Raw genomic sequence first — 24961 nt, forward strand, 5'->3', positions numbered from 1 at the left:
GGCATCGGCGAGATGATAACTATGACCAATCAGTATGCCGACGCCGAGGAAGCCGAGGTGCTTCAATGAGGATGCAGGCACTCATTGCCCATCTCACTGCTACGATGACCACCCTGATGACCGATGCCATAGCGACCGCCGCCCCGACGACCGCAGCTACCATCGTGACAGCGGTCGTGATCAGACAGGAGGACCCAGGCCTGGCCAAAATTGCCGCCGTCGGCCAGACCACATAGTTGCCACCATCAGTCAACCTCGCGCCAAGCGCAACTATGACGAACAGTACCAAAAGATCCTCGATGGTCCATGCCCTCTTCATAAGAACGCCAAACACAAGATGAAGGACTACATTGGTTTGGCTAAGGAGTTCTAGGACAAGAGGCTCAATGATGACACCAACGATGGAGCTAGAGGTCACCAACCACCTAGGGGCAACAACAATGTCTTTCAGGACCACGATAAGGTGGTCGCCACCATCTTCAGGGGCCTCGCCTCCACTGAGAGCAGAAGAGAGCGAAAGCTCATAGCACGGCGGGTGCTCTCCGTCACTACGGAAGATGCCACCGCTAACCCCATCTATCGCCCATGGTCTGAGGTCCCCATCACCATTAGTAGGGCCGACCAGTGGGCAGATATTCCCTATGTAGGCCATTTTCCACTCGTCCTCGACACAACCGTATAGAAGGTGCTCTTCAGAAAAGTGCTCATTGATAGTGGGAGCGCTCTGAATCTCCTCTTTGCCGGAGCCCTAAAAGAGCTAGGCCTCGGTTTGTAAGATCTCACACCTTCCAACTCCACCTTTTGGGGTGTGGTGCTAGGTAGGGCCTCCAAACCGCTTGGAGAGATTACCCTACCAGTTTAGTTCGGCATGGCAAGCAACTACCGCATCGAACATATCAACTTCTACGTTGCCGACTTCGACACCACCTACCACGCCATACTTGGTCGGCCAGCTCTGGCCAAGTTCATGGCCGTACCGCACTATGCATATCTAGTGACGAAGATGCCTTCGTCTGTAGGAGTCCTAGCTCTATGGGCCAACCTCTCCGTTGCCTACGCCTGTGAGATAGAGAGTCTCGCTCTCACCGAAGCCACCGACCTCTCCATCCAGATGGCTAGCGTGGTCACCAAAGCCAAGATAGTGCCCGCCGATGACATGGAGATCCTAGAGCTGGAGCTTCCTCGTGCCTCCGCCAAGTCCAAGGAAGTCAAGGAGGTCGGCCTCGGCCTCGTCGACATCTCCAAGACCATGAAGATTGGGGCTCACCTTGACCCCAAATAGGAAAGCACGCTCATCTCCTTCCTACGTGCCAACACCGATGTGTTTGCTTGGAAACCTACAGACATGCCGAAGGTACCATGGGAGAAGATCGAGCACTCCTTGAATGTCTCGCCGACCGCCAAACCGATCAAGCAGAAACTCTACCGATTCATGCCAGACAAGAAGGAGGCTATTAGGGTAGAAATAAAATGACTCTTAGCTACCAGATTTATAAAAGAAGTGTATCATCCAGATTGGTTAGCAAACCCTGTTCTCATTTCAAAAAAGAATAAAGAATGGAGAATGTGTGTTGATTATACCGATCTTAACAAACACTGCCCTAAAGACCCCTTCGGCCTACCTCAGATAGACGAGGTTGTAGACTCCACCACCGGCTATGAACTGCTCTCCTTCCTTGACTATTACTCTAGCTATCATCACATCTCCCTCAAGGAAGAAGACCAGATCAAGACATCATTCATTATGCCTTTCGATGCATACTACTACACAACTATGTCCTTCAGACTCAAGAACGCTGGGGCTACCTATCAAAGGGCCATCCAGATGTGCCTCGATCAACAGATCGACCGCAATGTCGAAGCCTACATAGATGACGTGGTCGTCAAGACCAAGACTACCGACAACCTTATCGCCAACCTCGAAGAAACTTTCACCAACCTAAACAAGTACCGATGGAAGCTAAACCCTTCAAAGTGCGTCTTTGGAGTTCCATCTGGTATACTGCTAGGCTACATCATCAGTACTCGAGGTATTGAACCTAACCCTAACAAGGTCTCTGCCATCACCAATATGAAATGGCCAACATGCATCAAGGATATATAGAAGCTTACAGGCTGCATGGTTGCTTTAAGTCGCTTCATATCATGCCTCGGTGAAAAAGGGCTACCTTTCTTCAAGCTCCGTAAGGCCTCCGAGTGCTTTTCCTGGTCGGAGGAGGCAGACTCAGCTTTTGAGCGGCTCAAGGTGTTCTTAACAAAGCCTCTGATCATGATGGCACCACATCCAGATGAAACTCTACTAATATACATCGCCGCTACTTCTTGCGTCGTTAGCATAGCTATTATCGTCGAACGCGAGGAAGCCGAGCACGCTTATAAAGTGCAACGTCCGGTTTACTTCATCAGCGAGGTACTTAATGAGCCCAAAACTCATTATCCTCAGGTACAAAAGCTGTTATACGCCATTCTTATTATGTCGTGCAAACTTCGACACTACTTCGAATACTACAAGATCGCCGTGGTCACTGAGTTCCCTCTGGGGGACATTCTCCACAACAAAGAGGCCAATGGCCGCATCATTAAGTGGGCTATTGAGCTCAGCACCTACTCCATCGAATTCAGAAGTAGACCCACCATTAAGTCATAGGCGCCTACTGATTTCATCGCTGAATGGACCGAGATCCAAGAGCTCATCACCGCTACTTGCCCCGAGCACTGGGTGATGTACTTCGATGGGGCCCTTAACATCAATGGTGCTGGTGCGGGTATTCTGTTCATTACGCTGACCAAGATAAGCTACGTTATGTTCTCCGGATACACTTTCCGGCCTCCAACAATGCTGCGGAATACGAAGCGTGTCTCCATGGTCTCCGTATAGCCATCGAGCTTGGCGTGAAATGCCTCATGGTGTATGGGGACTCCGCACTGGTTATCAACCAGCTCAACAAAGACTGGTCCTATTCCAGTGAGAAGATGGACGCATACTATGCCGAAATCAGGAAGCTGGAAGGGAAGTTCTATGGTATCGAGTACCTTCACATGGTACGAGATCAAAATCAACCTACCGACCAGCTCTCAAAGATAGGTTCTTCTCACGCCATAGTTCCGCTGGGGGTCTTTGTTCAAGATCTCTTGGTGCCATCCATTAAAGAAGAAAAGGAAGTCGAAGAGGTTCCCCCTACCAAGCAGTTGGTACTTGCGGTACCTTCGCCGGTCACCGATTGGAGGGAGCAGTTCATCAAGTACCTCACCAGCACCAAAGTACCCGCCAACAAGACCAAAACAGAACGTCTAATTTGTCGAAGCAAGCATTACATGCTGGTAGACGGCAACTTGATGAGGAAAAGTGCCAAGGAAGGGATACTTCAGAAATGCATCACCCAAGATGAAGGGGTAAAACTACTCCTTGAAATTCACTCTAGTTCCCATGGCAATCACGCGCCCTCGAGAAACCTGGTCGACAAAGCTTTCCGAGCTAGTTTTTATTGGCCCATGGCAATCTCTGATGCCAAAGACCTTGTCCGGCGCTGCGAAGGATGTCAATTTTTCGCCAAGCAAATACACGTACCGGCTCAAGAACTATAGACCATCCTAGCTTCCTAGCCTTTCGCATGCTAGGGACTGGACATGATCAGGCCTTTCAAGCCAGCGCCAGGTGGTTTCTAGTATGTATATGTCGCCATCGACAAGTTCTCCAAGTGGATCGAGTACAAACTGCTCGTCTCGGCTACCGCGAAGAAAGCAGTCGAACTCTTTGAAGAAATCGTACACAAATTCAGTATCCCGAATAGCATCATCACCGACCTCGAAACTACATTTACTGGCCATCACTTTTGGGACTTCTACGAAGACCGGTGCATCTTTGTTAAATACGTCTCTGTTGCCCATCCTAGAGCCAATGGCCAGTTCGAACGAGCGAACGGCATGATCCTTGATGCCCTAAAAAAGAGGCTATATCAAAAAGAAGAAAGGCATCTAGGTAGATGGCTCAAGGAACTACCAGCTGTGGTCTGGGGACTATGCACTCAAGGTAGTCGCAGCACCAGTGTGTCTCCATATTTTTTGGTTTATGGCTCGGAGGCCGTACTACCAGTGGATGTTGCTTTCCGAGCACCTAGGGTGAAAAACTATGATGAAGAGCAAGCCACAACTGTTTGGACAGAGGACATCGATAGGGCCGAGGAGGAACGCTTGATCTCCTGCGTCCACACAGCCAAATACCTAGAAGGCTTGCGGAGATACTACAACCACAACGTAAAAGGTCATTCAGTCAACGTCGGTGACATTGTTCTCCATAGAAAACAAAAAACCAAAGGGTTGCACAAGCTCTCCTCCCCTTGGGAAGGGCCTTACGTCGTCAAAGAGGTCACCCGACTAGGGTCTTATCGCCTATGTGACTTAGACGGAATTGATGTTCCCAATTCATGGCACATCGAACACCTTATACATTTCTATCCTTGAAATGCTCCAGATATGTACTATCCACTTTATGATAAATAAAGTTTTGGTCTCCATAATTTGTCTCCATTTTTTCTCCATTACTTCTCAATCTCCACATACGGTCGCCGAGCATTACAATACTCACTAATGAGCTCCAATACAAAATTGCCAAACGATTTCTCTAAATCGCCGACCACGATTTCGCCGAATAAGTTTCTCCAAAGCTCCAAAGTTATCGCCGAACGATCTCTCCAAATCACCGAAACATTTTCGCCAAAAATCGCCGAATACGTTTTCTCCAAGTCGCCGAACACATTTCCTCCAAACTGCCAACGTATTATGCCACACGCTTTCTCTGAACCGCCGAACTTTCTCCTCTAAATCTCCAAAAATTTTTGGCAAACAAGTTTCTCCAAATCGCCGAACGCTTTACTCTAAACCTCCAAGATATTTCGTCGATCAGCGAGCAGTCTATTTTCTTTTCTGCACTCTGTGTTATGGGTGGTCGGCTATGGTTTCTTGGTCATGCCTGTTTCTCCTACATGTGCATGGGCTCTGCACTCGATGTTATGGACTATGGGCTATCCAAGGCCGAGAGCTCAGCACAGAACTAATTGCTTGGTCGCCACTTATACTACCTTTATCTCCAAGTTCATACAACAACCACCGAGCAGCACTTGTTCTACGCTGTTTTCTATGGAGAAGACCCAGTCACTGATCTCTCCCTACACATGCCACGGGCTCCGTGCTCTATGTTATGGGTGGTCGGCTGCGGTTCCTGGGTCACGCCTGTTACTCCTACGTGTACACGGGCTCCGTGCTCGATGTTATGGACTATAGGCTAGCCAAGGCCATAGAGATCAGTAGCAAACCAACTGTTCAGATGCTACTTGAACTACGCATAATCACATTAGGATTAAAACTATGAAGATTTTTTTGCCGAAATACAAGTAAACTGCAAATACTGCATATACATGCACCATGTAACATTTATTCGATAAATAATTGTTTCTTGCGCTTTCGCGTATTCTAACTACACTATCAAGATTTTACAGATGATAATCTATGAGTAGATTACTATGCTCCGACATTACCATTCATCTCACCAAACAAATCTATATCGCCGGCTAGCGTCTTCGCTGCGTCCTCCACCTCATCCTCCAGCTGCTGGGTCTCTGCATCGCTCAGTCCTTCGGCGAACCCACCCCCTATTGACTGAAGGTCGATGGTTGGGTAATGGGACCAAACAACCATGAGGACATGGGTAGCGACAGTCATAATGGCATTGCGGTTGAAGATCTTGAAGTTCTCCCATGCTTCCTTGCACCTCTAGATGACGGTGTCTGAACGTTGCCACCTGCCGTCGCGCTGGGTGGCCGGTTCCAAGTCAACGCAGTCAAGCACTGGCTTAATTGCGGCGACTATAGCATTGAAGTTCTCCATTTGGACCTTGGCCTCCTACACCAGCACATCAAACTATGCTTTGGCTTTATGATGATAACCTACAAGCGTTACAATGTTCCATCTTACAAGGAAGCTACTTCAACAATAATTCTGACAAGGAGGAATTCACCTTTCAGCTCCTCAGCAAGTTTGTCCGCCCGCTCTGCTTCCTTTGCCTTCTCCTGGAGAAGTTGATCAATGGCCTAGCGCATTTGGCCAAGCTCAGCGTCTTGCTCTACAAGCGCAACAGTTATCACCAAAAATGTGGTTGTTTAGCAATACAAAAGTACATTCGTTGATATACCATACCTGCTTTCTGCTTGGATACACTGTTAAGCTATTCGGTTTTCCTCTCCAGCTGCTCGGAAGCACTCTTCAGTTGGCCGAAGACAGCGGCCAGCTGCTCAGACTGGCTCTGCACCTGCTCAGACACAGTAGCCAGCTTTTCGGTAAGGACCCCCTTTTGGTATTCTAGGCCCCGTGCGTTGGACTCCGCAAGGTCTCATTCATGTTGGGCCCTCTGGATATTCTTCTCCAAGAGGTTCCTAGCCTCTTTGAGTTTTTCATTCTCCTCAGCAAGGGGCTCCATTCGCTTTATCAGCTGATGGCGCTGCTCGGCAACTCGAGTTATTTCCTGCAAATGCACAATGACAGTATGGTTATCCAATTCCAAAAAACAACCATGACCTTTCCAAACATAGTATTAACCTTGATATATTTCATCACACTAGTAAGGGCAGTCTCTAGTCTCCTGAATTGCTTGGTGGTGTCCTCCTCTTCGACAATTACTATGTCGTCGTTGCGCTTTCGGAGGATCCAGATTGATTGGGGTCGAGGTTCGTCACGCATGATCTCCTCCACCTCGTCCTCCTCTATTGCAGCCGGGGAGTGTCGTCTGCTCCTTCAGTGCTGAAAGCTTTTCCGCTCTAGATTCTGCCATTACCGAGGGTGCTGTCGCCAACTCGTTCGCTGTTGTAGACGTCCGTTCGCTATCGCCAATTCCACCAGGGGCAGCAATTGGCTCCCTCGCGTGCTGCTAAGCACTCATGGACTCTAGGATGGGGTCTACTAGCATCTCCCCTACTCTAGGGCTAGCTCCTGGTTGCTGCTCTGTCTGAGTGGGTGAGGCTAGATCTATTGTTCGCCTTGCACTATGTCAAATCAGTTATTCAGTCACCACAGAAGTAAAGAAAATATAGCAAAGTAACTTCGACACAAGGACACTTATGGTTTGGTCTGACGGTTCAATTTCTTGAACCGGTGATGCCTGCCGGAGCCTCCTAGCGCAGCCGCGGGGTCGACTCCCATGCTCTGCAGGGGAATTCTCGGCTCTTCCTCGGTCGACCTCGGTTCTGCCTGCTGCTCTAGGGCCCTTTCCGCCTGCTACTCTAGGTCTACTTCCACTTGTTGCTCAGGGACTTCCGTTGCTCGCCCCACAGGGAATTCTATCGTCTACTGCGCAGAAATTCCCTCCGCCCGCTGCTCGGGGACTTTCCTCATCGGTGCCTCACGGACTTCTTCGCCTACCTCGGGTTGTTCCCCCGCGTGTGTGCTACGTGGAGGCTCTTTCGCGCTCGGTGGAGGATCAGCCAGAATTTCATCGTCATCAGACCACCAATCGAACACCGCGATCCTTCGTGTTCGATTGGTCTCATCATCGCCAAGCGAGATGCCACCTGGTTTGCGTGGAGCAGTAGCCGCTGTTGTCCTCTTCTTCTGGGCCGGCTCATCTGTCACTGACCTCTTCCCCTGGATTTTCTCCGATACCGAGGAGGACTCTCAGTCCGACCAACATACATACCTCTAGTTTCCAAGGAAATGCCAACGGAGCTTTCTTTAGGTTGAGCTGGTGGTCGTGCATCCACTGCCAGCGGCCAATCGTTTTTTGGCACGCTCAAGAAATACACTGCCCTATCCTGCGAATGGATCTTCACATGAGTGGATCAGTCTATTGCTCGGCAATGACAAAATAAAAAAAACTTCTTAGAAACACACAGTTGGGATATTCACCTGAGGAGGCAGATTCTTGCAGTTAAAGGGTTTTGTGTACCCTAACAATCTGAATGAGGCAAGCGGAGCGAACAGCTCGGTAGTCCACTCTTCAATGATGTTCCTGGATAGTATTTCTGGTCTCTCTCGGGTACCGTCAGTCTCCCCTTTGAATTCATAGCCTGGGTGCGCCCTCTCTTTACAGGGCTAAGCGCGGCACACTATGAAACTTGCCGCTACCAATCCATAATTGGTCCTCGCAACTTTTATTAAGCCGAGGATTCCTTCACTTGCTCCATATCATTGTTGCTCGGTACCTCCGACCAACTCCTCTAGCTTTCTGGGATGTGGTCAGTGTTACAGTGAACAGCTGGGTGGCTTTGTTTCATGTAGAACCACCTGGTGTTCCACCCCTTCAGTGACGTGTTAAGTGGCACGATAAGGTATTCGCTCGCCATTCCATCCCGTAGCTGAAGGTACACCTCGCCGACCACCTTGGAACCAGTGCCACCTCTCTTCTTCAGCCAGAATAGGTGACGGAAGAGATTGAAGTGGGGTAGGATTCTGAGGTATGCCTCACAGAAATGGATGAAGATTGAGATAGGCAAAATGGTATTAGGGTGGAGGTTGCACAGAGTAACCACCCAAAGCTCCAATAGATCCCTCAGAAATGGATGCACAGGAAATCCTAACCCGCGCTAGAAATAGTCCTTGAATACCACTGCTTCGTCAGTATGGGGTGTTAGGAAGGACTCATCGAGGGCTGGACGCCATCTGACGGTAGCACGGTTAGGGAGAACGCCGGCTTCCACCAATCTGTTTAGCTCTGCTTCTCCTGTTCGTGATGGCACCCACTCCTTGTCATGTCGGGCCATGGCGCCCTCTTCTTGGGACTAGTCTTCTTCGATTTCGTAGCTCCCTTCTTCGGCGCCATCTCCCAGATCTGGTTAGGGTTTGACGGCGGAGGCAAATGAGGAGGAAGATGAAGTGGAAAAGGTGGGAACAGGGTATGCGGTGGCACTATTATAAAGCACTTTCCCCACCTTTCCGCATTCAACAGTTTTTTGGGAATCGTTCCAGCGATCTATGCCGCTCCGATTTCTCCGATACGGCATATGGGCTGTTACCTAGGCTTCTGCACAACCGCAGCCCATGTCGCCCATTTATCGCTGCCATCAGTTGCTACTAGCCGAATAATCGCTGACTTCTCCACCATTTATTAAGGCTCAGTAACCATTACTGTACAACTATTACTCTGATTTTTTCTCCAAGGTTGGATTTCTCCGATATCGTCGCTTGCAGCTTGGGGATTGGCTGCCTGCTCGGCTGGTCATTCATGATTTCTATGTTTCTGACCTTGGCACCACATGACTACGTCATCTACTATTAGGCTCGGGGACTAAGTGGGCACACTTCACCTTGCGGTGAACGTGTTTTATCTCGTTTTGGGGTGACACCCGAGGACTGGCTGCCTGCTCGCCTAGTTTTTTATTATTTTTTCTACTTCGGACCCTGGCACCACATGACTACGTCATCTACTGTTAGGCTCGGGGACTAAGTGGGCACACTTCACCTTACGGTGAATGTGCTTGTTTTTTCTTGAAGACTCCGTGCCTCTTGAAGCTAATGAAGATTATCTCCTTTTCTCGTGGTCGGACTCTAAGTGGGCACACTTGGTCCACTACGAAGAAATTGTCAATTCTGGACTTGAGCTCCTTACACCCTTATGGCAAGCCATACTTGGAATATGTTGCTCAGCTACGGTTCATGCTGCTCGGCGATGGCGCATGTAGCTCGGCAACTGCTCACAACTGCTCGGTGACTCATCGCGGTGGTCGGACCATGAGTTGGACTGCTCGGCTTTGGTTCGCACTTGCTCGGACAAGCTCAAGACGGCGATGCATAACGGGTACAAGGCGCTTGGGGACTAGCTGTGGGGGTATGACCCCGGATACCCATGGCAGACCACATGGGCTATGCCCCCAGGGGTGGCCCAGCCCACAAGATGAAGCCTTACAGGGCACGACTCTGCTCGGTGCCTTCCGCAAGACATGGGGAAGATATCCTAAAGATGCTATGAGATCTGTTAGGATACATGTGATCCCATGATTCTTGTAATCTGTTATTACTTTCTAGTTATCTCTTAGATCTAACCGACTTGTAACCCTGCCTCCCGGACTATATAAGGTGGGCTGGGACCCCCTCCAAAATCATGCAATATCATACGATAGCTAATACAAAACAATAGACCATAGGAGTAGGGTATTACGTCATACTGATGGCCTGAACCTATCTAACTCGTGTGTCTCTGTTGCCTTCTTGTTCTTGATCTCACGCTCCTCTGCCGATCAATCTAGCTTTGTGGGATACCCCTTGGAGATCTACCGATGATATTCTGTCGACAGTACTCCTAGGTGACGAGGCTCAAGTGGAAGCTCGATTCAGTTTGTTTAGAGATAGTGCTAATCTTGATGCAAGATAGGCGCTTGGTTTGCGCCGAATGTACTAGAGGCTCAAAAATCATTTTGGACACACCTGATAGAGGAAGGTGACGTGGGTCATGTGAAATCTCATTTTGGTCCATTTTGAAACAGTGTTAGTGTCTGTGCAAGATAGGTGCACAGTTTGCGCCAACCATACCATAGGCTCAAAAATCATTTTGGACGCACCAGATGGTACTCCTAGGTGATGAGGCTCAAGTGGAAGCTCGATTCAAACCATTTGGAGACAGTGTTAGTGTCCCTACAAGATAGTTGCATAGTTTGCGCCAAACGTACCATAGGCTCAAAAATCATTTTGGATGCACTAGATGGTACTCCTAGGTGACGAGGCTCAAGTGGAAGCCCGATTCGGTTTGTTTGGAGATAGTGCTAATCTTGACGCAAGATAGGTGCACAGTTTGCGTCGAATGAACTATAGGCTCAGAAATCATATTGGACACTCTCGATGGAACTCCTGGGTGACGTGGGTCAGGTGCAATCTCATTTCGGTCCATTTGGAGACAGTGTTAGTTTCGATGCAAGATAGGTGCGCGGTTTGCGCCAAACATACCATAGGCTTAGAAATCATTTTGGACACACCCGATGGTACTCCTAGGTGATGAGGCTCAAGTGGATGCTCGTTTTGGTCCATTTGGAGATAGTGCTAATCCTGACGTAAGATAGGTGCACGGTTTGCGCCAAACGTACCACAAGCTCGAAAATCAATTTGGACACACCTGATATAACTCCAAGATGACGTGGGTCTTGTGGAATCTCATATCGATCCATTTAGAGACTGTTAGTATTCGTGCAAGATAGTTGCACGGTTTGCGCCAAATGTACCATAGGCTCAGAAATCATTATGAACACACCCGATGGTACTCCTAGGTGACGAGGCTCAAGCGGAAGCTCGGTTCGGTCCATTTGGAGATGGTGCTAATCTTATTGCAAGATAGGAGCACAGTTTGCGTCAAACGTACCATCGGCTCAGAAATCATTTTGCACGCACCCGATGGATCTCCTAGGTGACATCGGTCATGTGGAATCTCGTTTCAGTCCGTTTCGAGATAGTGTTAGTGTCGGTGCAAGATAGGTGCACGGTTTTTGCCAAATGTACCATAGGCTTAGAAATCATTTTGGATGCACCAGATGGACTCCTAGGTGATGAGGCTCAAGTGGAAGCTTGATTCGGTCCGTTTGGAGATAGTGCGAATCTTGACGCAAGATAGGTGCACGGTTTGTGCCGAACGTACAATAGGCTCGAAAATCATTTTGGACACACCCGATAGAGGAAGGTGAAGTGGGTCATGTGGAATCACATTTCAGTCTATTATGAGACAGTGTTGGTGTCAGTGCAAGATAGGTGCATGGTCTGTGCCAAATGTACCATAGGCTCAGAAATCCTTTTGGACTCACCCAATTGTACTCCTAGGTGATGAGGCTCAAGTGGAACTCAATTCGATCTGTTTGGAGATACTGCTAATGTTGATGCAAGATAGGAGCATAGTTTGCGTCGAATGTACCATAGGCTCAGAAATCATTTTGGACACACCAGATGGTACACCTAGGTGATGAAGCTCAAGTGGAAGCTCTATTTAGTTTGTTTAGAGATAGTGCTAATCTTGACTCAAGATAGATCCACGGTTTGCGCCGAACATACAATAGGCTCAAAAATCATTATGGACACACCCGATGGTACTCCTAGGTGATGAGGCTCAAGTGGAAGCTCGATTTAGTCCGTTTGGAGATAGTGCTAATCTTGACGCAAGATAGGTGCACGGTTTGTGCCAAACCTAGCACAGGCTCAAAAATTGTTTTGAACACACCCGATAGAGGAAGGTGACGTGGGTCATGCGGAATCTCATTTTGGTCAATTTTGAGATAGTGTCAGTGTATGTGCAAGATAGGTGCATGGTTTGCGCTGAACATACCATAGGCTCAAAAATCATATCGGACACACCCGATAGAGTAAGATGACGTGGGTCATGTGGAATCTCATTTTGGTCCATTTTGAGACAGTGTTAGTGTCTGTGCAAGAAAGGTGCACGGTTTGCGCCAAATGTACCATAGGCTCAACAATGGTTTTGGATGCACCCAGTACTCCTTGGTGACGAGGCTCAATTGGAAGCTCAATTTTGTCCATTTGAAGATAGTGCTAATCTTGATGCAAAATAGAACCACGGTTTGCGTCAAACATACCATAGGCTCGGAAATTGTTTTGGATGCATCCGATGGATCTCCTAGGTGACGTGGGCCATGTGGAATCTCCTTTCAGCCCCTTTCGAGATAGTGTTAGTGTCGGTGCAAGATAGGTGTATGGTTTGCGCCAAATGTACCATAGGCTCATAAATCATTTTGTACGCATCAGATGGTACTCCTAGGTGACAAGGCTCAAGTAGAAGCTTGATTCGGTCTATTTGGAGATAGTGCTAACCTTGACGCAAGATAGGTGCAATGTTTGCGCTGAATGTACCATAGCCTAGAAAATCATATTGGACGCACCTGATGGAACTCCTAGGTGACGTGGGTCAGGTGGAATCTTGTTTCGGTCCATTTGGAGACAGTGTTAGTATCGGTGCAAGATAGTTACGCTGTTTGCGCCAAACATACCATAGGCTTAGATATCGTTTTGGATGCACCCGATGGTACTCCTAGGTGATGAGGCTCAAGTGGATGCTCGGTTTGGTGCACGGTTTGCGCCGAACGTACCACAGAGGCCCAAAAAATAATTTGAACACACCCGATATAACTCCTAGATGATGTGGGTCTTGTGGAATCTCATATCGATCCATTTAGAGACTGTTAGTATCTATGCAAGATAGGTGCATGGTTTGTGCCAAACGTACCATAGGCTTAGAAATCATTATGGACACACCCGATGGTACTCCTAGGTGATGAGGCTCAAGTGGAAGCTCGCTTCAGTCCGTTTGGAGATAGTGCTAATCTTGTTGCAAGATAGGAGCACGGTTTGTGTCAAACATACCATAGGCTCAGAAATCATTCTGGATGCATCTGATGGATCTCCTAGGTGACGTTGGTCATGTGGAATCTTGTTTTAGTCCATTTTGAGATAGTGCTAGTGTTGGTGCAAGATAGGAGCACGGTTTGCATCAAACGTACCATAGGCTCGAAAATCATTTTGGACGCATCCGATGGATCTCCTAGGCGACGTCGGTCATGTGGAATCTCATTTTAGTCCGTTTCGAGATAGTGTTAGTGTCAGTGCAAGATAGGTGCACGGTTTGCGCCAAACGTACCATAGGCTCAGAAATCATTTTGGACGCACCAGATGGTACTCCTAGGTGATGAGGCTCAAGTGGAAGCTTGATTCGGTCCATTTGGAGATAGTGTTAATCTTGATGCAAGATAGGTGCATGTTACCATAAGCTCAAAAATCATTATGGACACACCTGATGGTACTCCTAGATGACGATGCTCAAGTGGAAGCACGATTCGGTCCATTTGGAGATAGTGCTAATCTTGTTGCAAGATTGGAGCACAGTTTGCGTCGAACGTACCAAAGGCTCAGAAATTGTTTTGGACGCTCCAAATGGTACTCCTAGGTGATGAAGCTCAAGTGGAAGCTTGATTTGGTCAGTTTGTAGATGGTGCTAATCTTGATGCAATATAGGTGCACGGTTTGTGCCAAACGTACCATAGGCTCAGAAATCATACTAGACGCACCCTATGTACTCCTAGTTGACGAGGCTCAAGTGGATGGTCGATTCGGTCCATTTAGAGATAGTGGTAATCTTGTTGCAAGATAGGTGCAAGGTTTGTGTCGAACGTACCATAGGGTCAGAAATAATTTTAGACACACCCGATGGAACTCCTCGATGATGTGGGTCACGTAGAATCTCGTTTCGATCCGTTTGGAGACAGTGTTAGTGTCGGTGCAAGATAGGTGCACGATTTGTGCTAAACGTACCATAGGCTCATAAATCATTTCGGACGCACCCAATGGTACCTCGAGGTGATGAGACTCAAGTGGAAGCTTGATTCAGTCTGTTTGGAGATAGTGCTAATCTTGTCGCAAGATAGGTGCACGGTTTGTGCCGAATGTACCATAGGCTCATAAGTTGTTTTGCACACAGCCAACGGAACTCCTAGGTGACGTGGGCCATGTGGAATCTTGTTTCGGTACGTTTGGAGACACTGTTATTGTCGGTGCAAGATAGGTGCATGGTTTGCGCCAAACGTACCATAGGCTCAGAAATCATTTTTGACGCACCCAATGGTACTCCTAGGTGACGAGGCTCAAGTAGAAGCTCGATTCTGTCCGTTTGGAGATAGTGCTAATCCTAATGCAAGATAGGTGCATAGTATGCGCCAAACATACCATATGGTTGGAAGTCGTTTGGACGCACCCGATGAAACTCCTAGGTGACGTGCATCATGTGGAATCTCATTTTAGTCCTTTTGGAGACAGTGTTAGTGTCGGTGTAAGATAGGTGCATAGTTTGCGCCAAACGTACCATTGGCTCAGAAATCATTTTGGACGTACCTGATGGTACTCCTAGGTGACGAGGCTCAAGTGGATGCTTGTTTTAATCTGTTTGGAGATAGTGCTAATCTTGACATAAGATAGGTGCATGATTTGCGCCGAACGTACCATAGGTTCAAAAATCATTTTGGACACACCCGATAGAGGAAGGTGACATGGGTCATGTGGAATCTCATTTCACTCTATTTTGAGACAGTGTTAGTGTTAGTGCAAGATAGGTGCACGGTTTGCGTCAAACGTACCATTGGTTAAAAATCGTTTTGGATGCACTCGATGGTAATCCTAGGTAACGAGGCTCAAGTGGAAGCTCGATTTGGTTCATTAGGAAATAGTGCTAATCTTGATGCAAGATAGGAGCACCATTTGCGTCGAACATACCATAGGCTCAGAAATCATTTTAGATGCATCCGATGGATCTCCTAGGTGACATGGGTCATGTGGAATCTTGTTTAAATCCATTTTGAGACAGTGTTAGTGTCGTTGCAAGATAGGTGTATGGTTTGCACCAAACGTACCCTATGCTGAGAAATTGTTTTGGGCGCACCCAATGGTACTTCAAGGTGGTGAGACTCAAGTGGAAGCTCAATTCGGTCTGTTTGGAGAAAGTGCTAATCTTGGTGCAAGATAGTTGCATGGTTGGCGCCGAACATACCATAGGCTCAGAAATAGTTTTGGATGCATCGATGGAACTCCTAGGTGACGTGGGTCGTATGGAATCTTCTTTTGGTCCATTTGGAGAGAGTGTTAGTGTCGGTGCAAGATATGTGCACGGTTTGCGCCAAAAATACCATAGGCATAGAAAATCATTTTTGACGCACCAGATGGTACTCCAAGGTGACGAGGCTCAAGTGGAAGCTCGATTCAGTCTGTTTGGAGATAGTGTTAATCTAGACACAAGATAGGTGCACGGTTTGCGGTGAATGTACCATAGGATCGGAAATCATTTTGAATGCACCTGATAGAACTCCTAGGTGATGTGGGTCATATGGAATCTCATTTTGGTCTATTTGTATATAGTGTTTGTGTCGGTGCAAGATAGGTGAGCGGTTTGTGCCAAACATACGATAGGCTTAGAAATCATTTTGGACGCACCCAATGGTACTCCTAGGTGACAAAGCTCAAGTGGATGCTCGTTTTGGTCCATTTGGAGAGAGTGCTAATCCTGACGTAAGATAGGTACATGTTTTGAGCCGAACGTACCACGGGCTCGAAAATCATTTTGGACACACCCGATATAACTCCTAGATGACGTGGGTCATGTGGAATCTCATATCGGTCCATTTAGAGACAGTGTTAGTATCCGTGTAAGATAGGTGCACTATTTACGCCAAACATACGATAGGCTCAGAAATCATTATGGACACACTCGATGGTACCCTAGGCGACGATGCTCAAGTGGAAGCTCGATTCGGTCCATTTGGAGATAGTGCTAATCTTGTTGCAAAATAGGAGCACGGTTTGCGTCGAACGTACCATAGGCTCAAAAATTGTTTTGGACGCTCCAGATGGTACTCCTAGGTGATGAAGCACAAGTGGAAGCTTGATTTGGATAGTTTGGAGCTAGTGCTAATCTTGACGCAAGATAGGTGTACGGTTTGCGCCAAGCGTACCATTGGCTCAGAAATCATTTTGGACGCACCCGATGGTACTCCTAGGTGACGTGGGTCATGTGGAATCTTGTTTCGGTCCGTTTGGAGATAGTGTTAGTGTCGGTGCAAGATATGTGCAATGTTTGCGTTGAATGTACCATAGGCTTAGAAACTGTTTGGACATGCCCCATGGTACTCCTAGGTGACGAGGCTCAAGTGGATGTTAGTTTCAGTCCATTTGGAGATACTGCTAATATTGACATAAGATAGGTGCACGGCTTGCGCCAAACGTACCACAGGCTCAAAAATCATTTTGCACACACCTGATAGAACTCCTAGGTGACGTGCTTCATATGGAAACTCATTTTGGTCCGTTTAGAGGCAACGTTAGTATCCATGCAAGATAGGTGCATGGTTTGTGCCAAACGTACCATAGGCTCAGAAATTGTTTTAGACGCACCCGATGGTACTCCTAGGTGACGAGGCTCAAGTAGAAGCTCGATTCGGTCCGTTTGGAGATAGTGCTAATCCTGACGCAAGATAGGTGCACAGTATGCGCCAAACGTACCATATGCTCGGAAGACGTTTGAACGCACCCAATGAAACTCCTAGGTGACATGCGTCATGTGGAATCTCATTTTAGTCCTTTTGGAGATAGTGTTATTGTTGGTGTAAGATAGGTGCACAGTTTGTGCCAAACGTACCATTGGCTCAGAAATCGTTTTGGACGCACCCAATGGTACTCCTAGGTGACGAGGCTCAAGTGGATGCTCGTTTCATTCTATTTGAAGATAGTGCTAATCTTGACATAAGATAGGTGCACGGTTTGTGCTGAATGTACCATAGGCTCGTAAATCGTTTTGGACACACCCGATAGAGGAAGGTGACGTGGGTCATGTGGAATCTCATTTTGCTCTATTTTGAGACAGTGTTAGTGTTAGTGCAAGATAGGTGCACAGTTTGCGCCAAACGTACCATTGGTTCAAAAATCATTTTGGAGGAACTCGATGGTAATCCTAGGTAACAAGGCTCAAGTGGAAGCTCGATTCAGGTTTGTTTGGAAATAGTGTTAATCTTGATGCAAGATAGGAGCATCGTTTGCGTCGAACGTACCATAGGCTCAGAAATCATTTTAGACGCATCCGATGGATCTCCTAGGTGACGTGGGTCATGTGGAATCTTGTTTCAATCCATTTCAAGACAGTGTTAGTGTCATTCAAGATAGGTGCACGGTTTGCGCCAAATGTACCATAGGCTGAGAAATCGTTTTGGGCGCACCCAATGGTACTTCAAGGTGACGAGACTAAAGTGGAAGCTCGATTCGGTCTGTTTGGAGAAAGTGCTAATCTTGACACAGGATAGTTGCACGGTTGGCGCTAAACGTACCATAGGCTCAGAAATTGTTTTGGACATACCCGATGGAACTACTAGGTGACGTGGGTCGTGTGGAATCTTGTTTCAGTCCGTTTGGAGACAGTGTTAGTGTTAGTGCAAGATAAGTGCATGGTTTGCGCCAAACGTACCATAGGCTAATAAATCATTTTGGACGCACCCGATGGTACTCCTAGGTGATGCGGCTCAATTGGAAACTCGATTCGGTATGTTTGGAGTTGGTGCTAATCTTGACGCAAGATAGGTTCACAGTTTGCGCCAAACGTACCATTGGCTAGAAAATCATTTTGGACGCACCCGATGGTACTCCTAGGTGACGTGGGTCATGTGGAATCTTGTTTTGGTCCGTTTAGAGACAGTGTTAGTGTCGGTGCAAGATAGGTGTAATGTTTGCACTGAATGTACCATAGGCTCAGAAACCGTTTGGACGCACCCCATGGTACTCCTAGGTGACGAGGCTCAAGTGGATGCGGGTTTCGGTCCATTTGGAGATACTGCAAATATTTACATAAGATAGGTGCACGGCTTGCGCCAAACGTACCATAGGCTCAAAAATCATTTTGCACACACCTGATAGAACTCCTAGGTGACATGCTTCATATGGAAACTCATTTTGGTCCATTTAGAGGCATTGTTAGTATCCGTGCAAGATAGGTGCATGGTTTGCGCCAAACGTACAATAGGCTCAGAAATCATTGTGGACGCACCCGATGGTACTGCTAGGTGACGAGGCTCAAGTGGATGCTCATTTCGCTCCGTTTGGAGATAGAGCTAATCCTGACGCAAGATAGGTGCAATGTTTGCACTGAATATACCATAGGGTCGGAAATCATATTGGACGCACCTGATGGAACTCCTAGGTGGCGTGGGTCAGGTGGAATCTTGTTTCGGTCCATTTGGAGATAGTGTTAATATCAGTGCAAGATAGTTGTGTAGTTTGCGCCAAATGTACCATAGGCTTAAAAATCATTTTGGACGCACCTGATGGTACCACTGTGTGATGAGGCTTAAGTGGATGCTTGTTTTGGTCCATTTGGAGATAGTGCTAATCCTAACATAAGATAGGTGTTGCGCCGAACGTACCGCAGGCCCAAAAATCAATTTGGACACACCCGATATAACTCCTAGATGATGGGGGTCATGTGGAATCTCATATCGGTGCATTTAGAGACAGTGTTAGTATCCCTACAAGATAGTTGCACGGTTTGCGCCAAACGTACCATAGGCTCAGAAATCATTGTGGACACACCCGATGGTACTCTGAGGTGATGAGGCTCAAGTGGAAGCTCGATTCCGTCTGTTTGGAGAAAGTGATAATCTTGGCGCAGGATAGGTGCATGATTTGCACCGAACATACATTAGGCTCGAAAATTGTTTTGGCACACCGGATAGAGTAAGGTGAACTGGGTCATGTGGAATCACATATCGGTCCATTGTGAGACAGTGCTAGTGTAAGTGCAAGATAGGTGCATGGTTTGCACCAAATGTACCATAGGCTCAAAATTCCTTTTGGACTCACCCGATTGTACTCCTAGGTGACAAGGCTCAAGTGAAAGCTCAATTCGATTTTTTGGAGATAGTGCTAATCTTGATGCAAGATAGGAGCACGGTTTGCGTCGAACGTACCATAGGCTCATAAATCATTTTGGACACACCAGATGGTACTCCTAAGTGATGAAGCTCAAGTGGAAGCTTGATTTGGTGTGTTTGGTGACAGTGCTAATCTTGACGCAAGATAGGTGCACGGTTTGTGTCGAACATACCATAGGCTCAGAATGCATTATGGACACACCTGATGGTACTCCAAGGTGACGAGGCTCAAGTGGAAGCTCGATTCGGTCCATTTGGAGATAGTGCAAATCTTGATGCAAGATAGGTGCACGGTTTGCGCCAAACCTAACATAGGCCCAAAAAATTGTTTTGGACACACTCAATAGAAAAAGGTGATGTGGGTCATGTGGAATCTCATTTTGGTCCATTTTGAGACAGTGTTAGCATCCGTACAAGATAGGTGCATGGTGTGTGCCAACCGTACCATAGGCTTAGAAATTGTTTTGGACGCACCAGATGGTACTCCTAGGTGACGAGGCTCAAGTGGAAGCTCGATTCGGTTTGTTTAGAGATAGTGCTAATCTTGACGTAAGATAGGTGCTTGGTGTCATAGAACCGACCAATTTATAAGAGTACAAGTACAACGGCAGCCCGCAAGCGGTCGCACTATCATACTTGAACCCATATAAACCCGGTAGTCCATCGAGTACCATGACAGGTCTCGATAAACAATTTACAACAACCAAGATCATACATGATTCAACATACATGTCACATATTACATAAAGTTCACAGATACATTTTCATCATTAGTGTATGAAACCAAGTTATTACAAATTGAGTGTGATAGATAAAAGCGGAAACAAATTAAGTTTGAAAGTAAAGTTGCCAACATAGTTTAGTACAGTGCCAAGTAGGATCACAGTCCACAAAAGGAAAGATAGGGATTAATAAAGAAGCCTACCCAAGGCTTACTCCACATCCATGGTGGGATAGAAGCAACTCTTGTAATAACCATGATACATGGTGCCATCTGCAACAATGGGAAATAAAACCCTAAGTACGAGAAGGTACTCAGCTAGACTTACCCATCATAAACCGGAAATAAATCGACTCCAAGGATTATGCAAGGCTGTATAAGTGGAGATAGCTTGATGACACTTTGCATAAAAGCAATTGACTTAGTGGTACAATTATGATTCCTTTATCAAATTAATTATAACTATGCATCTCTGGATTAGCAACTATCCTATGCCAAACATGTGGTATATCTGTTTAAAAGCATACAATAGTAACCATAGCAGGTTTTGCAATTCAATATTCATTCGAACCATCATGTTCCATAGCACAGTTACTACGATGTTGGAGCTAGCCAAGTTTCTCACTATCCGGGAGAGACGGCGATTCGAATCGATTTTCAACCAGCTGGGAATTTATTCCTAACACAAACCCAGGCATACTGCGCGAAGGCAGCCTTAGGTCACCTTTGGTACAACTCAGGTACACATTTCGCGGGTCCGTACCGCGCCGCACAATCTGGGACACCAGATGCTAGGACGTTCAGACCTAGCCTACCCTTGGGCTCAGTCTGATCACCCCCCGCAAGGAGCGCACAACAGAACGGGGCCCAGCCTGAGTTGAGCTACTCAGCTTCACGGTCGGAACGAGTTATCCGGCCAGCTAAGTGATAGGCATGCGTTCAATCTCGTCAGAAGTTCCAACAACGGTACGGTCCTTGATTGGCACAGACAGAATCACCTGAGTCACCCTACACATAGACTCCGTTTGGCCTCGAGTTACATCACCCCATGGTCCTGTTCCATGATAGCAAAATATAGCCAACTGTGCTTCGGTATCCACCTATATCTCGCAGGTGACAGGAAATCACCCGACTTCTACCGGTCTAAGCATGGCTAAGCATGTATTCGATCCTGGACCTATACCGGGTTGAAGGTAGTATTTCTGGACAAGGAATTTATATGCATCAAGCGGTTCCATTCAACTCCTATAACCTAATGCATCAATCATAAGTACTTAAGTAATCACTTGTAAAATGCTGGGAGACTTAGAATGCTCCGGGGCTTGCCTCGCAGAAAGGAAGTGGGGCGGTGGTCAGGGCACTCTGGAAGCTCTTTAGGATTCTACTCCTCGCCTTCGGGAGCTGCGACTTGAGGATTCTCCTGCTAGTCCCCTTCCTCTACTTCATCGAATTCTAGCAACGTTATTTCTTCCTCCGATCCTAGATGCATGAATATGGCATAAGATATTGCGAATGCATATATGTTAACATGTATGGTATGATGATACATGAAGAATGCATTGTTGCAAATATTCTTAACAGCATGTGGTTTAAATAACAACAAGTGCATCTCGTTTACTGAGTAGGTGCATATCTCTTCTTGATTATGTAATTAATTACTTCAACAATGCATCTACTTTTTCACAAACAGCAGCTACTTGTTTTACTCATAACTGGAGTTCTAATTATCCAAATGCACTTATCCTAGACTTTCTGGAAAGCTTATAAAATTATCTACAACTCTTATTTAATCATCAAAAGCTAGTTCACAACTTATCTTAGCCAAAACAGACAATCATATCAGTGCTATCCAAAAATTCCAGAGAGCAAGCAATTCGGAAATGCTAACTTTAAACAGCTGTAACTCCTAAACCGTTTGACCTATGGTCCCGGAATTTTAACACAAGACATATGATGAAGTTATCTACAACTTGGTTATTAACTATTTTTACAGCAAACATCATTTTTACCATGCAACTTATCAAACTACAGAATCTGTCCGAAAACCTGCTCAGTTTGAATTATAAAGCAACAATACTGCTACTTCATATAAGTATTCAACTTTTTGCAACACAAAGCCTACCAACAGTTCAAGCATACCAAAAACATTCAAGAAAACATAATGGTAAAGCCAAAACTATTTATTTAAAAGCATTTATCATTTTATTTATGTACTTAGGTTAAATAATAAACATATACTAAATATGCATCATAAATTCCCCAAAATTTACAGTGCCTTTCTAATGCTACCAAAAGACTACTGTAAAAGTTTCATGCCATTTTATACAGTAAAACATTCTATACAAAAATGACAAGACAGAAAGGCTTACAATAGCAAAAATAGAAAACCCTAGTGAAAGTGTCAAGCAACAGATTTCCTATTTTTCTTATCATCCTTATGGTACCTCCAACAAATTTCATGAATATTGGATTCCTAAATAATTTATAAAAATTCATACAAGGATTACCTATTTATAAAAGAAAAATCTATAACTACAAATCTATACATGCACTGATCCTCAAATTTTTACCAGATCTCATACATGTCACGAATAGCTTACCACAAAAATTTCATAATTTTTGGTGCACAGGAACTCTAGATATAAAATAAACAAGTTTGCATGCATTCAAAAACACATTTCAAATTTCCATTTAAATCCTCCAAAATTTCTACTGTAAGTGTTAAGATCATATTTTTCTTAAATACTTCACTTCCTAAGTAATACTACCAAATTTATTTCATAATTTTTGAAGCTATACAACTAGAGATCTAAAAATTACAAAACAGCATGAAATCCTGAATCAAATGAACTATCTTTTGTACTGCTGTCACTGACGACTGGGACCCACTGGATAGTCGGACCCACTAGCCAGGGACCGAAAGCAGAGTAGCGGTGCTGCGCGCTGCTGGCGCGGCCAGAGCTCGCCGACGGTGAGTTTGCCGGTGGTGACATCTTCACGGCATGACCCCTACGACTTCCTGGACCCATTGATCTACTTGGCTGAGACTCTCGACGGAGCTACGCACGGTGGCGGTGCTCATGGTGGCACGGCGAGGTGGGACGATGGCGGTACGCCGGTGGAGGCCATGGCGGCTCAACCTAGAGCTCGGACGAGCATCACTAAACTATGGGGAACCTAGCGCACATGATAGCACCAAGAATAGGGGACTGTGGCTCTCCAGCCACGGTGACTGTCGACGAAATATGGTCGGCAGTCTACCTAGGGGTATGCCCAAGGTAGTAGATTATCGGCAGACAGATGCGCAAGCCCCAAACAAGACGGTGACGCAAGACAGACACGAGGTTTTATCCAGGTTCGGCCGCCAAGAAGGCGTAATACCTACGTCCTGCGTCTGATTTGTATTGCTGTATGATCTGTCCCTGAGGGGGACCCCTGCCTCTCCTTATATACTCTGGAGGAGGAGGGTTACAAGTAAAGTATCCTATTTGGTACTATTACAATATCTAGTACAACTTATAATCTTGATGTGCACGCCTTGATCTTATGGGCCGGGCCACCTCGGATGGTGCGGCCCATGTACCATCTTGTGGTACCCGGGGGTATATCCCCCACAGCTAGTCCCCGAGCGCCATGTATTCTGATGCGACACGCCGTTTCAACCTTCTCCGAACAGTGAGGCTTGAGTTCTTGACATCTCCGACCACCGTTATCGCCGAAGAAGTAGGTTGTCCGAAGAATGTATGGTGCTCTTAAAAAGAAAGAAAAAGATTTCCGTCCTAGGAAGTGTGCCCACTTGTATTTCTGAAAAGAAATGTAAGTGTGTCTTGAAGCGTAGCATCTTTGATCATCAGAGGCGTAGTGATCGAAAAACAAGCACATTCGCCGCAAGGTGAAGTGTGCCCACTTAGTCCCCGAGCCTGGTAGTAGGTGACGTAGGCACGTGGTGCCAGGGTCTAAAAAGAATTCCCAGTTAAGTTGAGAATCCAATCGTCGTACAGACGATACGAGATGCACCGACAGGTGCATCGTACCGATGTAGTCCCCGAGCTTGCTGGAAGGCGACGTATGAGCCTTGTAGCAAGGTCTAAGTAAGAAAATATCCCAACTGTATGCGAGTTGCCAGTCACATGTAGTCGAGACGCAAAGTCCCCGAGCCGTGGTCAAGAAGCAAGCGACGAAGTCCCCGAGCCGTGGTCGGAGAGTGATCGAGGCAGTCCCCGAGCACAGGTCGAGGAGCGAGCGATGAAGTCCCCGAGCTGTGGTCGGAGAGTGGTCGAGGCAGTCCCCGAGCATAGGTCAAGAAGCGAGCGACGAAGTCCCCGAGCGTAGCTCAAGATCCTTATCTTTGGATAGAGATCTGGTCGGCGGTGATGAAGTCGTCCGGTCCTCGAGCTTTTCGACCTGTCGTTATGGCGGCGGTCACGGCGATGTTCGAGGCGAGATGCAGTCCGAAACCTCCTTTGTTTGGCGTACATGTATGCGCGGAGTTGACCCTTGCATGCTCGTGGAGACGATGCGTACGTGCATGCGCGCATGCAAGTGCCTTAGCAATCTGGAGTTGGCTTTCATGTAGATGCCCTTCGTACCTTAATTACTTTAATTAGCTTTGCATGACTTTTGGCAATCGGTCTTGCCTGTCATGGCTCTGTAGATTACACGGACTCCTTTTCTGCTTGCTTGTCATCCTGGTGTTTGGGCGCAGTTCAAGCGTATAGCATGTCGTGTATGTATGCACACGTATACGCTAGTTGCCCCTTGATTAAATAACTTGCAAGGCCTGTACACGCTTCTAGTTTGCTCGTAATCAGAG

Source organism: Miscanthus floridulus, chromosome 1 (assembly GCF_019320115.1).
Source record: "Miscanthus floridulus cultivar M001 chromosome 1, ASM1932011v1, whole genome shotgun sequence".
In the NCBI taxonomy this organism is placed as follows: Eukaryota; Viridiplantae; Streptophyta; class Magnoliopsida; order Poales; family Poaceae; genus Miscanthus; species Miscanthus floridulus.